Raw genomic sequence first — 16718 nt, forward strand, 5'->3', positions numbered from 1 at the left:
AAGGGGAAGAGCATCCCTGCCTCACCACAAATAAGAGAATGCAACCGTGTTCTTCCTTTTGAGGATCACTGCTGTACAGGAGCCTGGAAAACTCCATGCCCTCCCTGCTGAGCTGGAAAGTGAGCAACATGCCGCCATTTTGGATTGGGCTACTGCTTTGAGGGGGCACCCCAGATTTGACTACCTTGCTGCTGACTGGACATAGGCTGCAAGACTTTGTATACATGTTCTGGGTATTGGCTGAAGTTGCAAGTCCTAAGGAGGGGAGTTCCTTCCAGGTAATGCAACCATTGGAACTGCGGCTCACAGGGTCCTCTGGCTGAACACCTCATCAGTCATAGAAGGTAGTCCGGAATATTGTGTACAAAATTGTGCACAAAAGGACCTAGCTAGCTGATAGACTTCTGCCTTTGAGCATACCATTGAAGCTCCCATAAGGGCTTCAATTAGGAACTGGATGGGCAGCGACAGCAGTGGTGTGCTTGACCACTAATGCATCACTGTTGGATTGTGTTGAACCTTATTGACTGGTGTGGTGAGTGAATGCCCCTTCCTTGGCCTTGTCACTGTGCCAGTGGAAGTCACCTTGGAAAGGATTGTTAGCCCTCAAAGATTGGGCTCAATGTATGGCCAGGACACAAAGGCCCTCATTCCGACCCTGGCGGTTTCAAACCGCCAGGGTGGAGGGCAGAGGAAGCACCGCCAACAGGCTGGCGGTGCTTCCCGGGCCATTCTGACCGCGGCGGTAAAGCCGCGGTCAGAAAAGGGGAACCGGCGGTTTCCCGACGGTTTTCCCCTGGCCCAGGGAATCCTCCATGGCGGCGCTACTTACAGCGCCACCATGGGGATTCCGACCCCCTTCCCGCCAGCCTGTTCCTGGCAGTTTACACCACCAGGAAGAGGCTGGCAGGAACGGGTGTCGTGGGGCCCCTGGGTGCCCCTGCACTGCCCATGCCACTGGCATGGGCAGTGCAGGGGCCCCCTAACAGGGCCCCACAAAGATTTTCACTGTCTGCTTAGCAGACAGTGAAAATCGCGACGGGTGCCACTGCACCCGTCGCACCCCTGCAAATCCTCGGGTTCCATTCGGAGCCGGTTTCCTCTTTGCAGGGGCTTTCCCGCTGGGCTGGCGGGCGATCTTGTGGAGATCACCCGCCGGCCCAGCGGGAAAGTTGAAATGACCCCCGCGGTCATTTGACCGCGGTGCGGTCTTTGGGTGGTTTACCGCCCGGCGGGCGGCGCCTGCCGCCCGCCGGGGTCGGAATGACCCCCAAAGTCTCCAAATCATTGGGAAGGATAAATGGACCCAAGCGACACAGGGCAATACATTAACACAATACACACAGGTCTCCACTTCATGCATCACTAGCCAGGAGGCACCACTTTTTTTTGGGAGAAACCGGGAGTCCACTGGAGGGTCCCACAAGGTCAGCACTGATAAGAGCCAATCAGGGCCCCTGAGCTCACTAAAGGGAATTATTGACTCGGTCTCAGTCAAAGTCAATTTGCTTCACACAAATTTAAACGAGGTGGCCATTAAGGTCAAAACAGCTGAGCTCTCAATTGGCACACTACAACATGAAGTAAAAACCTTCAAGGAGTTGATGTCCAAAATTATGGCAGTGACAAAATCCCTGGAGAACAGAGCAGAGGATACTGAGGGTTGATCACACCATAGCAACTTGTGATTCCTTGATTTTCTAGAGGGGGTTTAACAACCTGAAACTGAGTGCTTCCAGGAGGAATGACCCTGTGAACACTTAAACCATGGGGACTATCAACAATGTTTGCCATTGAGAGAGCACATAGGGCACTAGTGGTGAGGTCACCACTGGGGCACCACCTAGGGAAATCCTAGTCTGGATTTCCAATTACAAAGATCAAGAAATCATCCTCTCAGCTGCTTTTGAGAATGGGTACACCCACTGTGATAACCACAAAACTGACATTTATCCTGATTACACCAGAAAGGTTCAGGCATGGAAAAATATCTTCATTGACGTCTAACAAAAGCTTAGAGCCTTGAACATCCCATATATGCTGCTATACCCAACTAGATTGAGAGTGGTGGTGCAAGGTAAAACACATTTTTTAGAGTGCCTGGTAGAAGTGCTTCTGGAGCTCTGACATCGGGTGCCAGGTCAGGAACACAGGGCCACACATGCACGTCCTGGTGGGAAAATAGGAGTAGCCATCAGAGGGGACCACAGAACCTGTATGAACCATGAGATAAGAGACATCAGCAGACACCACGAGCCTTAGTGCATGGAAACGGAGCACTAAGTGTAGATGGACCAAGGTGTTGGTGGGGGATTGTTCCAAAGATAAATCAACTTATCAGATGGTTTAGTCATTGGAGACCCCAACAGCACCCAGGTGATGAATCGAGGCACACAGGAGTTGCTTGGAATCACTCTGAAATCCAGCCTGGGGCGAGATGATCTGTTGACTACAACTACTTGATATTTGGGAAAAAGGAGAACAAAACAGGACTGAATCACCCCAGACACTGAGATGACCACATATGAAGTTAGTTACCTGCTTATAGTATATAACTGAATTCTATGTTCTGTATGTTGCTTCCAGATATCTACTTGTGTTTCAAGAAGAAGCATTACAATGCTGGAAAAGTGCTAAAGAAGAAATAAACAGAAGCAACAGTACTATCTGTTTGAAACTGACCGTGAATAAGAACATAAGGTGGCAAATATGCTTGGAAAAAAGGAGTAGCTGGTAAGAGTACCAAGGAGTTTCTAAAACAAAAATGCAGAGAAATGCAAAATGAGGGTAAAGTTTCAAATATAAAGCAAAGTTTGAAATCAACTCAGAAAGGACAAGGAGTAAGTGACTTTGAAAATATAAAATATAAGAAAACAGGTACTTTGACAAAGGAGACAGAAACAATTGAAAGAAATACAAGGTAAAACATTTCAAAATACAGAATTTGTTTATGAAACATGAAGCAGTAGAAGAGGAGAAGTGCTGCACTCAGGCAAAACCATGTTGAGAGTGTAGTTGACAAAGCATTTGCTGTGAAGAGGAAACTATTTATCTTGATATTGGACTGATTGAGAACACTAGATAAAATGGTATTGTCTATAAAGAGAAAAAAACTTAAAAAGGCGGCTTATTATTAAAACTAGGGGCATATTTATAAGCCCCTAGCACCACCTTGTGCCACACTAGCGTTATTGTTTTATCGTTAATATGGTCCCACGAGGCCAAAATCCTTGCACCATATTACATAGTGGTGCAATGCATGCATTGCTCCACTTTGTAACCCTTTGTGCTACATTATACCTGCACTAGACATAATGTATGCAAAGGGAGCGTTCCCCCGTTTGGGGGACGGGGGGCAAAAAAATTGCCCAAGAAAATCTAACAGATTTCCTTGCATTATTTTTTACTGCACTTTTAACACCTGCTCAGAGCATGCTTTAAAAGGGAGCTTCCATTATTTATAATGGGCCCCTATGTACTCTGTAGGAGTAGCACCAATATTTTGTCACTACTCCTGCAGAGTACATCAATAGCGTTAATAAAAATTATGCTATTGCCTACTACCCAGCGCCATGGATACAGGGCACACAAGCTGGCGGTACGGGGGCGCTAACTGTTCTTTAATGAAGAAAGCTACCTCCAAAACTACAAATTAGTGAGTGCAGTTGTTACAAAAGTCTGTTATGTAAAAAAAATAGCCCCCTCATTGCAAAATAGGCAATTGTTCCTAGGAATGTAAAGGAAGAGATAGCTGAACAGGTACAAGGAAGATGTAAATGTGCCCCTGTTTATATATAGGACCGTGCTAGAATTTGGAGTGTTTGTCTGGAGTTAATAGATACATTAAGAACTTTTCTACATGAATTTCCATTCATGAGTGTGAAGCAGAAAGTTTTGAATGCTGCAAGGATTAGATCAATGAAAATGACAAAATATACTAATTTACAAGGACATTTGCTGGCACGTCTAGCCAAGAAAGTGTGCACAAGCATTTCCGAAGGCTGGCTGTTCATCACCCTAAAATGCGAAATTTTGTTAGGAGACTTTACTTCGTAAAAAGTCCTCACTGTGTTGAGGAGAAATGAACAAAGCTCTTTCATATGGTACACTGTCAGAGGTAGAAAAACTTTGTGAAGATGTTCAGTTACTTTCATTTATTTGTGGAGGAATGGTTTCGTTTAACAACACAGCAAATTATATGTAAGTATTGCTATGTTAAGTTGGAGGAAAACAAAATACCCATCAGAGCTATACATAATACGTTAGACTTGGTTCTCATTCAGGGAAACCTAGAGACCTAAACATTTGTGAATTAATACTAATAAAATCTATTCACCTTTTTCAACCAATAGTAAGGATGGAACCAAAGAGTGAAAAATTACCATTTACAGAGCTACAGAAAGGCCTTAAAGGTAGAGTTATCTGTTTACCTTTAGACTTTAAATACAATATTGAAACTGTGGGTGTAGACAAGGATACAGATGAACCACATATTCTAGCAACAAAAAAATTAAAACATTTAGAGGGAACTAGTGGATGTAATTAAGGTGAAAAAATCTACAGTCTACGTGAAACAAAATAATGGTGGTCATTACAACCCTGGCGGTCGGTGTTAAAGCGGCGATAAAACCGCCAACAGGCCGGCGATAAAAAAAATTGAATCGCGACCATGGCGGAAACCGACAACATAGACAGACACTTTAACACTCCGACCACCACGGCGGTACAAACAAACACCGCGGCGGTAACCGCCAACAGACAGGCAGAAGACAAGGTTCCGCCCACTGTATTACAACAGTCCAATATGACACCTTTTCCAGGGTGGATTCACCGCGAACAAAAACAGGGCGGAAACAGAACTTGGAAGGGAAAGCGCTCACCTCTACACACCCCACGAGGAATCAGGACGCCATGGAACCCGAGCTCCAGATACTGCCAGCCTTTATCTTCCTGCCTCTCTACCAGGAACAACAAAGACGGCGGCGAAGACCACGGTGAGTACTGCACCTACCACACAGGGGAGGGGGAAGGGAAAAAAGAGTGACACACACACGCAACACTCCCACCCCCCCTCACCCACTACAACACACACACAAGTACATGTTGATACATTACATTAACAACCCCCAACTCCTCGTGGAAGAATGCAAGGACAAAAGGAAATGAGTTGAACGTTTGTAATCTATTCAAAAACAGTAATCAAAAATATATACATTCATATACATATATTTACACTAGAAACAAATATATACACCAAGAATACAAGTCCAAGGTATTCCACCATCATAGTCCGTGGACCACTGGGCCCAAAATGCATGGGCGAGGCCCACACTCAATTCCCGATCAAAACGGAGAGAACACTGCCGGGGCATCAGATAGAAATACAACAGGCACCTCAGGAGGAAGGGAAGGGGGGGCACCTCAGCCGGTTGAGTGCACGACGCCAGATCCACGAGGGAGCTCCATGCCCATTGATGTATCCTGGGGAGTGCAAAGCCACAGTCTCTCAAGTGGGTGGTTTGCCCACTGCTGCATCCTGGGGAGTGCAAAGCCACAGTCTCTCAAGTCTCTCAAGTGGGTGGTTTGCCCACTGCTGCATTCTGGGAAGTGCAAAGCCACAGTCTCTCAAGTGGGTGGTTTGCCCACTGCTGCATCCTGAGGAGTGCAAAGCCACAGTCTCTCAAGTCACTCAAGTGGGTGGTTTGCCCACTGCTTTATCCTGGGGAGTGCAAAGCCACAGTCTCTCTAGTGGGTGGGTTGCCCACTGCTTTATCCTGTGGAGTGCAAACCCACAGTCTCTCAAGTCACTCAAGTGGGTGGTTTGCCCACTGCTTTGTCCTGGGGAGTGCAAAGCCACAGTCTCTCAAGTCTCTCCAGTGGGTGGTTTGCCCACTGCTTTCTCCTGGGGAGTGCAAAGCCACAGTCTCTCAAGTGGATGCCTTTCTCCACTGGTTCTGGAGGGGGCATTGTGCCCAGAGTGCTCCATCCTGCCGAGGACTGAGGTAGTGGATGCCTTTCTCCACTGGTTCTGGAGGGGGCTTTGTGCCCAGAGTGGTTCATCCTGCTCGTGGCGGCCTCAGTATCGTCGGAATATTTGGCGCTCACTGGCCTGCGGTACTTGTTGCGGCGGTGTCCTGTTCAGCGGTGCTGGTGGCGGCGGTGTCCTGTTCAGCGGTGCTTGTTGCGGCGGTGTCCTGTTCAGCGGTACTGGTGGTGGTGGTGTCCTGTTCAGCGGTGCTTGTGGCGGCGGTGTCCTTGGCAGCGGTGCTTGTGGCAGCGGTGTCCTTGGCAGCGGTGCTTGTGGCGGTGGTGTCCTTGACAGCGGTGCTTGTGGCGGTCTTGTCTGCCGTGCAGGTTTTCCCAGACTTGCCTGTTTTACTGTGCCAGTTTCCCACCTTGGATGGTGGCGCAGCTGTCTCCACACTCCCAACTGTACCCTTGGGAGAGGCTTTGGTGGAAGATTTTTTTCCTCTCTCCCGCCGGGCACTGGTCAACTTTTTGTTCTTTTGAGGTGGGGGACTGTCCGTGCTCTGGCTCCTTGGCACACTGGCTGCCCTGCTGTCTGGTGCACTCCAGAAGCTGGTTACTACTGCCACCACTGTTCCCGCTGATGTTGTGGCTGAGGCGCTGGGCTGGGACCTGGAGAGGTGGGCCCCAGGAGAGTGAAGGGGTGGGGGAGGTGAGGGGAAGAGGTCAAGGTTGGACAGGAAAAGTTTTTGGGACACACTGGGACGGGTAGATGGAGGAAGAGGTAGTGGTTGTAGGAGGTGTACGTTTGGTGATTTTGGGTGAAGGTGCATGGGCTGGAGGCTGTCGTGAGGTGGATGGCTGTTGGGTGGGTGTGTGGCTGCGTTTGTGTACCTTGGGAGGTGTGCTCACAGACATGTGTGAATGGTAGTGGGGGTGGTGACTGCACATGAGCGGGGTGTGGTGGTGGGTGTGCTGGTGATGGAGGTAATGGCTGACGATGTAGTGCATGCAGGTGTGAGTGGAGACGAGATTGGGAGGGAGGAGGGAGACGAGAAGGAGGGGGACACAGTGGAGGCAGTGGCTGTTGGTATGTCTGCATGTGTATGATGCTTGCGTGAGTGCCTGTGGGATGTGTGGTGCTTATGTTTGCCTGACCTTCCCTTGTGTGGTGACGTGTGTGCATGCTGGTCTGATGGTGGGCTTGGGATAGGCTGAGGAACAGGGGTTTGGGTCTGGGTGGAGAAAGTTGGAGGGGGGGAGGCTAGAGACAAGGACAATGGCTGCCGTCAGTGCTGAGGCCAGAGTCTGAAAAGCTTGCTGATGGGCTGCCTGACCAGAATGAATGCCCTCCAGGTATGCATTGGTCTGTTGCAACTGCCTCTCTACACCCTGGATGGCATTCAAAATGGTAGACTGCCCAACAGTGAGGGACCTGAGGAGATCAATGGCCTCCTCACTGAGGGCAGCAGGGCTGACTGGGGCAGGGCCTGAGGTGCCTGGGGCGAAGGAGAAGCCCACCTTCCTGGGTGAGCGGCCACGGGGCAAATGCTGAGGGGCTGCTGGGAGGGCGGTGCTGGTAGGGGGGGTGGCGGCTATACCCGTAGATGCGGGGGGCACAGAGGGGCCCGCCACCACAAGGGAGCTTCCATCAGAGGAGGAGTCTGTGTCGCTGGTCTCAGCTCCTGTCCCCGCCGTGGAGCTCCCCTCGCCCTCCGTGCCACTGTTGAATTCTGACTCCGTTGTGTCGCCTTCCAGGGCCATGTGGGCTGCAGCTCCCTGCTGCTCCAGTGCCACTGCTCCTCCGCCTGATGATGCTAATGCACACAAGCACAGGGAGACCACAAAAAGGGGGAGGAAGACAGAAGAAAGACATTTTGAGTGCATCTAATACCACTACCGTTGGCAGACACTACAGACAAAGAAGCCCCCTGCACTACGCCGTGCACTTGGAGTTCCCTAATCAATCACAGGGACATGGGTGACAAGGCTATGCCCAATTGCTGCACACATGAAAGTCACAGGAGCCTGACTAGGTGTAGTTGGCTCTGTACACAGGTGGGGTGGGGTGCCACAGGGCCTGCCTTAAGAAAGGACCTTGTCTACTAAACTCGCCCTGGCCTAGGGTAACCCACAGCACAACTCCCCCACCCAGACACCTACAATGCTCGCTGAATCAGCTGAATGAGAGTGTACTCTCCCCCTTGTGGCTGCTGTGATGCCCTCAAGCGCCCATCCAACTCCGGGCACGCCACCGCCAGGTTCCGGAACATCAGGGGGGTCATGGTGCGACGGGCACCCCTCCCCGTTGGGAGGCCATCCCCAGCTGGGCCTCCGCCGTCTTCTTGCTCCAGCTGCGAATGTCCTCTCATCTTTTCCGGAAGTGGGTGCTCCGTCTGTGGTAGACCCCCAGGGTCCGGACTTCCTTGGCGATGGCACGCCAAATATCCTTCTTCTGGTGGGCGCTGACCTATAGGAATAGTACAGGGGAAAAGGAGAAGATATAACCGTCCACACCGTCACAGTCATTGGCCCGCATCCCTATCCTTGCCATGACGCACATGCACTCACTGTCGTTTCATGCACGCCTCATTCTCCCCCCTCTATCTTTCATCCACACCACTCCAAACAGGCATTGCCCTTACAGCATACTCACAGTGTACTCACCTGTTTGTCTGGAGGACCGTAGAGTAGCGTGTACTGGGGAGGACCCCATCCACTAGTTTATCCAACTCCTCCGTGCTGAAGGCAGGGGCCCTTTCCCCAGACACACAAGCCATTGTCTCTTCCAGATTGAGGTCACAGCAGCACTTGCAGTGTAGGTCCTCTCCTGTCGAAGATCAGGTATCAAGTGATTGAACAGGTAGAATTATGGCGGTGACGTCCACGGCGGTGCATACCGTCACCACCGGCGTACATCGTCATTGGCTCCTGGGACCCATAGGGTCCAATGTTAACCAATGCAGGATTGCGCCGCTGTCTTCGACCGCCTACCGCGACGGTGTACAACGCCAGCGCAGTTACCTCATATCCCCTTGTCCCACATTACAGGTCAGGCAGCCGCCATTTCAGGGGGCCACATGGCATTATTTTTCACTGCGTCACACATATCTAGGCCTTGCTTAAACACTCATGCAGCCATATGTTGATTTGCACACATTTTCCGATTAAGTTGTGTTTACGTACCTCAGTGTTGGTTGACTCTCTGCTCGCTGTTCTCCTTCATAGAGCACACCCACTGGGGCAGGTGAGGAGATGGCGGCATCCTCCGGTGTACAGACCGCTGGTGGACCTGTCGACAATGGAGGAGCGGCATGTAATTATCACCTACAGACTTGATCGTACCACAATCCTGGAACTGTGTGCCCAGTTGGAGCCAGACCTGATGTCAGCTATCCGTCATCCCACAGGAATCCCCCCTCTAGTGAAGGTGCTGTCAGTACTCCATTTCCTGGCAAGTGGGTCTTTTCAGACGACAGTGGCCATAGCATCAGGGATGTCTCAGCCTATGTTCTCCAACGTGTTGTCCAGAGTGTTGTCTGCCCTGCTGAAACACATGCGCAACTACATCGTTTTCCCTCAGGCGGAGGATTTGCCGACAGTGAAAGGGGACTTCTATGCCCTGGGACATATCCCCAACATCATAGGTGCCATTGATGGGACACATGTGGCCTTGGTACCCCCCCCCGCAGGAGTGAACAGGTGTACCAAAACCCGAAGAGTTACCATTCTATGAATGTGCAGATGGTGTGTTTGGCAGACCAGTACATCTCCCATGTGAATGCCAAGTTTCCTGGCTCAGTGCATGACACATACATTCTGCGGAATAGCAGCATTCCTTATGTGATGGGGCAACTCCAGAGGCACCGTGTGTGGCTATTAGGTGAGGACATGGACCCAATACAGTGTGAATAGGTGTCTGGGTCTGGGGATGTCCCTAAGAGTTAGTGTGTGTCTAACAGTTGTTCCTTGACATTTGCAGGTGACTCTGGTTACCCCAACCTGTCATGGCTACTGACCTCAGTGAGGAATCCCAGGACAAGGGCAGAGGAACGCTACAATGAGGCCCATGGGCAGTCTAGGAGGATTATAGAGAGGACCTTCGGCCTCCTGAAGGCCAGGTTCCGGTGCCTCCATATGACAGGTGGTTCCCTATTCTACTCACCAAAGAAGGTGTGCCAGATCATCGTGGCCTGCTGTATGCTTCACAACTTGGCTTTGCAACGACAGGTGCCTTTACTGCAGGAGGATGGTCCAGATGGAGGTGTTGTGGCAGCTCTGGAGCATGTGGACAGTGAAGACGAGGAAGCAGAAGAAGAGGACATAGACAACAGGAACACAGTGATCCAGCATTACTTCCAGTGAGACACAGGTAAGAAGACAACACTGCCTGCTACATCTGATTTTATTCTTCTACCTCTCATCTGTCTGTCATTTTCACCCAGTGTATGGACACTGAGTTGTCACTTTCCCTTTCGATTTCACAGATGTGGGTCCCACTGTATGACCTCTGCTTTGTTTCCGCATGGACTAGAGCTGTGTGACATAGGTATGTTGACATTACATTCGATATAGCATTTTGCCACTGTTATTGCTAATACACATTTTTGAAAGCACAGACTGACTCCAGATTGTTTTGTGATTTAAGGGTGTTTATTTAAGTGCAAAATAGTGGAGGGGATTGTAAAATGGTCAGGGGTGATGGTGGAGGAATGTCCATGGCAGAGTCCAGTTTATTAGTCTCACAGGTGCATTGTCCAAAGGGGCATAGGAAGTGGAGCTGGGGCAGGTTAGGTATGGACAGGGTGACAAAGTGGGTCAGAAGGATGACAATCATGGTGGTCTCATTTCTTGGCGGGGGTCTTGGCATTGTTCTCTGTCTTTGTCCTGGATCTCAGGGACCGTTTGCGGGGTGGTTCTCCATCTGCAGGAGGTGGGGTGCTGGTGTTGTGGTCCTGTGGCCGTGCCTCCTGTCCACTAGCGCCGGCGGAGGTGGTGGGCAGTTCATCATCCAGGCCAGTGTCAGGGGCCCCTTGTTGTGCCACAGTGTCCCTCCTGGTGTTGAAGAGTTCCTTCAACACCCCTACAATGGTGCCCAGGATGGAATTGATGGATTTGAGTTCCTCCCTGAACCCCAAATACTGTTCCTCCTGCAGCCGCTGGGTGTCCTAAAACTTGGCCAGTACCGTTGCCATTGTCTCCTGGGAATGATGGTAGGCTCCCATGATGTTGGAGAGGGCCTCGTGGAGAGTGGGTTCCTTGGGCCTGTCCTCCCCCTGTCGCACAGCAGCCCTCCCAGTTCCCCTGTTTCCCTGGGCCTCTGTCCCCTGAACCATGTGCCCACTACCACTGCCCCCAGGTCCCTGGTGTTGTTTGTTGTGGTGGGTTAGCCTGGGTTCCCTGTAGTGGTGGACACACTGCTGCTTGACGTGTCCTGGGGACAGAGGTATGGGCCCGCTGGGTGGGTGCTGTGCTGGTGTTTCCAGAGGGGGGAGGCTCTGTTGTGGCTTGTGCCAGTGTGAGGGGAATCGACTGTCCCGAGGTCCCAGAAGGGCCGGGCTGGTCATCTAGATCCAGTTGGACAGAGCTGCTGTCATCACTGTGGGCCTCTTCTGTGGGTGGAGTGGACATGTCTGGACCCTCCTGTCCGGTGACATTGGGTAGGGGTCCTGCAGGGGTGTAAAAGCATGATTATTGCATCTGTGTGTGCCATGGTGTGCAATGGGTGGGTGACCCTGTAGCCCAGTGCTTCCATTCTTGTGTGGGACCTTGTGTGATAATGGTTTAGGGGGGTGTATGGGTATGTGCAGTGGACATGCTTTGGTGATGGGTGTCCATGATTTGGTGTTACATGCAGGGCTTGGGTTTGGGATGTGTTGTTTGTGATATTGGGACATATGTGAGGAGTTGGAGTGATGGGGGTGAGGGCGAGGGTGGGGGTATGTGATAGCATGCAGATGGGTGGGGGATGAAGTAGTTAAAGGTTTGACTTACCAGAGTCCATTCCTCCAGCCACTCCTGCGAGGCCCTCAGGATGCAGTATAGCCAAGACCTGCTCCTCCCATATAGTGAGTTCTGGGGAAGGAGGTGGGGGTCTGCCGCCAGTCCTCTGAACCGCAATCTGGTGTCTTGAGACCACGGAACGCACCTTCCCCGTAGGTCATTCCACCTTTTCCTGATGTCATCCCTAGTTCTTGGGTGCTGTCCCACTGCGTTGACCCTGTCCATGATTCTTCACCATAGCTCCATCTTCCTAGCTATGGTGGTGTGTTGCACCTGTGATCCGAATAGCTGTGGCTCTACCCGGATGATTTCCTCTACCATGACACTGAGCTCCTCCTCAGAAAACCTGGGGTGTCTTTGCGGTGCCATGGGGTGGTGTGGGTGATGTGTGGGGTGGTGTGTGTTGTGATGTGTGGGGTGATATTTAGAGGTGTGTTGTGTGAGATGCGTGGATGTTGTGTGAGTGATGGTGTTGAGTGCCTGTGGATGCTATTGTTCTTTCTGGTGGTGTCTCTCTCTGGCCTTCTGTCACAATTGTTGTCGTAAGGGTTTGTGGGTGATGTGGGTGTGTGTTTTATAGTGTATTGAGTGTGTGGAAGTGGTGTGTGTATGTGTATCAGGTGTGTGTATTTCGAATTGTCCAATGTGGTTGTGTTTTGTAAGTGAATGTGTATTTTGAGCGCGCCGGTGTGTACCACCAATGGAATACCGCGGTTGAACGACCGCCGCGTGGATTCGTGGGTCGTGATAGTGTGGGCGTATTCCTGTTGGCGTGACGGTAGAGGTTTTGTTATTGCCAGTTTATCACTGACCTTTGGGGTGGCGGACTTGTGTGGGTATGTAGATTTTGTCAGATTCCAAGCTGTGGGTCATAATGGCAGTGGCGGTATTCCGCGGCGGTGTGTTGGCGGTCTTCTGCACGACGGTAAGCGGCTTTTACCGCCAATGTTGTAATGACCCCCAATGTGTATTTTAAAGATGTAGATGTAGTTACAGATGAAAGTTGTAAAGGAGGATGAAATGCTACCATCAAGTAACAAATTGAAAAAGTGGATAGACCTAAATTAGAACAAATATATGAGAACTACAGTATCCATCCACTGCATTCGAAAGAAGTTATGGGTGATACTATAGATCTGTATCAAATGAAACATGCAAAAGTAGCTCCAATTGGTGTTTTGGAAAAAAGTTTAGAGGCTCACTGTTTTCCTCATTGTCTCCAATTTGGAGTAGGTGGGCAGTACGATGGGTAGGGTAGACATAATTTTTAATGCCGTTGGTGGATTTGGAGAAATTTTGTAATTGCGTGTTACTCTTGCAATGCAGAATTAATAAAAAACCACTGCCACTCCGCTGGCGGAATTAATCATTCAACTCACTGTTCCTGCATGTTTTGTTGAGCCAGCACCTCGACTTGAGGTGGATTCCAAACATTGCAGTTTCTGGGGTGAGTAGCCTTACCACCCGGCCCGTACACTATCATGCGTCATCTCCTGAGGCCCTCTACATTTTTCCTCCCTCCTCCGAGCACCTCATCTGTTCTGCTGGGGCTAAGCCTCCCCACCCTACGCTGCTGCAGAGTACTCCTTGTGTGCATAGGGCTGAAGTAGAGCTCTGTATCTCACCAGGACTCTCTCTCTTCTACCACCTCTGCTTTTTTTTCCTTGTCCTCATTTACCATCACAATCTAACTCAAAGGGGGAAGCCCTTTGAATAAAGGGAGACCACCTTCCGCTCTATACCCCTCTCCAGCAAGAGGGTCCTGTTTCGGGTTAGAGCTGAGTTCATGATTTTGAGCTGCTTTGAGACCCCCGAGAGAACCTTGAGAGTCAAAAAGCAGTATAATCATAGGACAATACCGTGCCTCTTAACTAATACCAGTTACCTCCTATGTCTGCACCCTTGTCCCCCTCTTAACATCCATATTTAAATTATCCAGAAGTGCCTCCCTCCATTCCTGTATTGTCGGGGGCGAGAGCTCACCCATTTCTTACAGATTTCGTGTCTGGCCAACGGAATCATATAAAAGATTAATTTTGCAGAGTCACTCTTAGTTATCAGTTGGTTTTGCTACTGCAGGGATCCAAAAATTACTAAAAAGGGGCTTACCTTACAATCCATAGAGAACACTTCCTCTATTACCTCCTCCACCTCCTTCCAGAAACAGGTAATCTGAGGGCACCTCAAAAACATATGCAGGTCATCTGACTTAGGCAGACTGTATTTCTTACCCACTATCTCTTACCCATCTTAGATAATTTCGCCAGAGTCTAGTAGGCCCTATTGGATTGAAAACAGATGATTCCTTCTTAAAGATGCAGGCCGAACTGTGTCGTATAGAACAGTGTTAGATACTTGCCATTGGTCTTATCCACTGTCATGGCAAGTCATCTCCCGAGATCTCCTCTGGAAGGGTGAACTCTCCGTCCACGGCCTCTACCAACAGCCAGTACAACTTTGTAACCTGCTTTCCTGGGGGGAAACTTGGGTGTAAAAATTCCTCCAGATCATTCGAGACCCCTAACTTCTCTTTTACATGTTGCAGCCAGCTGGTTATTTGAAGGTGTTTAAACTTTTAAAGATTGCCCCCCACTTTCCTGCTGAGGGACTCAAAAGTGGCCAAACTCCCATCCTTAAGTAAGCGCTCCAATCCAAAAGAGCTGCCTCCCTCAATGGATGAGCCAACTTATCCCTCATCCATTCAGGGGAGCCTGGAGAATTCTACATTGACGCATACTTGCTGTAGTATGGTAACTTAGTGGTTTTCCTCACACTTCACCAGATTTGTACCGAGCCTGAAAGCCCCTTAAATTTAATTTCTTTGAAAAATTTAGGATTACCAAACTTATATAAAAAGCCTACCTGGGACACATTGTTTATTTCCTTCATAGCTTTAAAGAGTTGTCCTTTCTCAGACTCCCCAGGCTTCTTCATTAACTCCCTTGAATTCTTCAGAAAGAAGGCCCACACCTAATACTGTATATCTGTTAAAGCCAAACCACCTTTCTCTCGCCTTCATCTCAACTTTTTCCTTTCAATGCAGACCCCCTTTGAGGCCCAAACAAAACTACCACCTCTGCTTTGTCCACAACATAAGAGGTGACTAAAACTCCTACCTGCTTGTTCTAATGGCGTTGCCCTTGGCATTATGGGCTGCCACTCCGCCTCCTTCTCCCTCCCCTTTGCTCTCTTTGACTCCTACAGAACCACTCCTGTATGGACCTGGCACTCCCCTCCTGTCTTCTGATTCAAATACGTGTTTTTAAATGCAACTTATGGAGTTTGCTGTTGTAAGAGTGTGGCTGTCCATGGGAAGAGGTCACAGATAAGTGAAAGGCAGACTGTGATCTCTCTACTCTGTAAATCAATATGTGCAGTAAAGATTATGTTAAGATTCCCAAAAATGCACCTTAATCCATTTATAACATTCTGGCGAATCTGCACATAACAAATGAGAAAACATTGTAACCAATTACTTGCATTTGCAGACTTCAGTCAGTAACAATACAACACAGACCTGAAAGCTCTTTCACAAAGAGAACAAGAGCTTGTAGTTTAACAATCAGAGAATAAGTTACCTTATGTCTGGTGTGAGTGCCTTGTGTGCTTCCCCTTCACGGTGCATTATGGCACTTGTAGTTCTGTATTCTTTTTAGCGTGAAAACTTTGCAAAGTATGATATTGAGGGATTTAAATGAATTTAAAAATTTTCCACAGTACCGTGGGAGTCATGATGACATACATGTCAGATCTCCACTCTTGCCAAAGAAACTGCAGCACCCTGTGCTGATTTCGAAGGGATGCAGGAAGCAAATATATTCCTAACGAAGTCAAAAAAATGTTCCTGTTAAAACATATGTTAGAATGTATCATGTATCGTAGAGTTGGGTAAGTACTTACTTAGTATTTGGTCAATATAGGGGTCGGGTGAAACTCCACAGAATCTCACAGAGTTTTTATATGACTATGCAAAATTCCATGGAGTAGCACTCCGTGAGTTCTGCCCATCCCTAATGATGACTGTCCAGTGCAAATACCATCAGCTGAATACAGGTCAACCAGATTCTATTCAGAGGACCCTAGATTTCATCAAAGTATTCCACATATAATCCATCTAATATTTGAAACTGATTCATATGCTGTTAACTACATACTTAAGACAGGAGTTAATCTACAAGATCTGTCTTTGAAAGACTTTGTTGACAAAATTCATGGAAAGACTGAAAAGCTGGAGTACACTTTCATTGATCTGATGGAATGCTATTGGTATCATAGTCATGGAGAACTAAAATATACGTTCCAACATTTAAGAACACCTACTTGGTTTGTGACCTTCAGTTGTGCAGAGAATGCATAGGATGACTTACATGACTTTTTGAGAGAAGAAAACTGAAACATTAAGGAAATCAGTTTGAAGACCTCAGGATAACTTTGCCCTGTGGATCCTAATTGTAGATATTTTAACCACATATTTCAAGCCATGATTTCCTTCATCTGCAACAAAGAAATTACCTCTTGGAGAGGTTACTGATTTCTTTTTGCATAAAGAGTAGCAAGCAAGAGGTGTTCCTCATATTCATATGCTGTTATTGATAAAATATGCACCAACATTAGGACCAGATAGTGATGGCACTGTACTCTCTTTGTGACATGTGCCATCCCAAAAGACAATGATTAAAAAAGCCTGCAATAGCAAGTTCAGCACTTTTAAACATATGGAAATGGGAAGTACTGTTGGTAGAAATACA

This window comes from Pleurodeles waltl, chromosome 4_1 (assembly GCF_031143425.1).
Source record: "Pleurodeles waltl isolate 20211129_DDA chromosome 4_1, aPleWal1.hap1.20221129, whole genome shotgun sequence".
NCBI lineage: Eukaryota > Metazoa > Chordata > Amphibia > Caudata > Salamandridae > Pleurodeles > Pleurodeles waltl.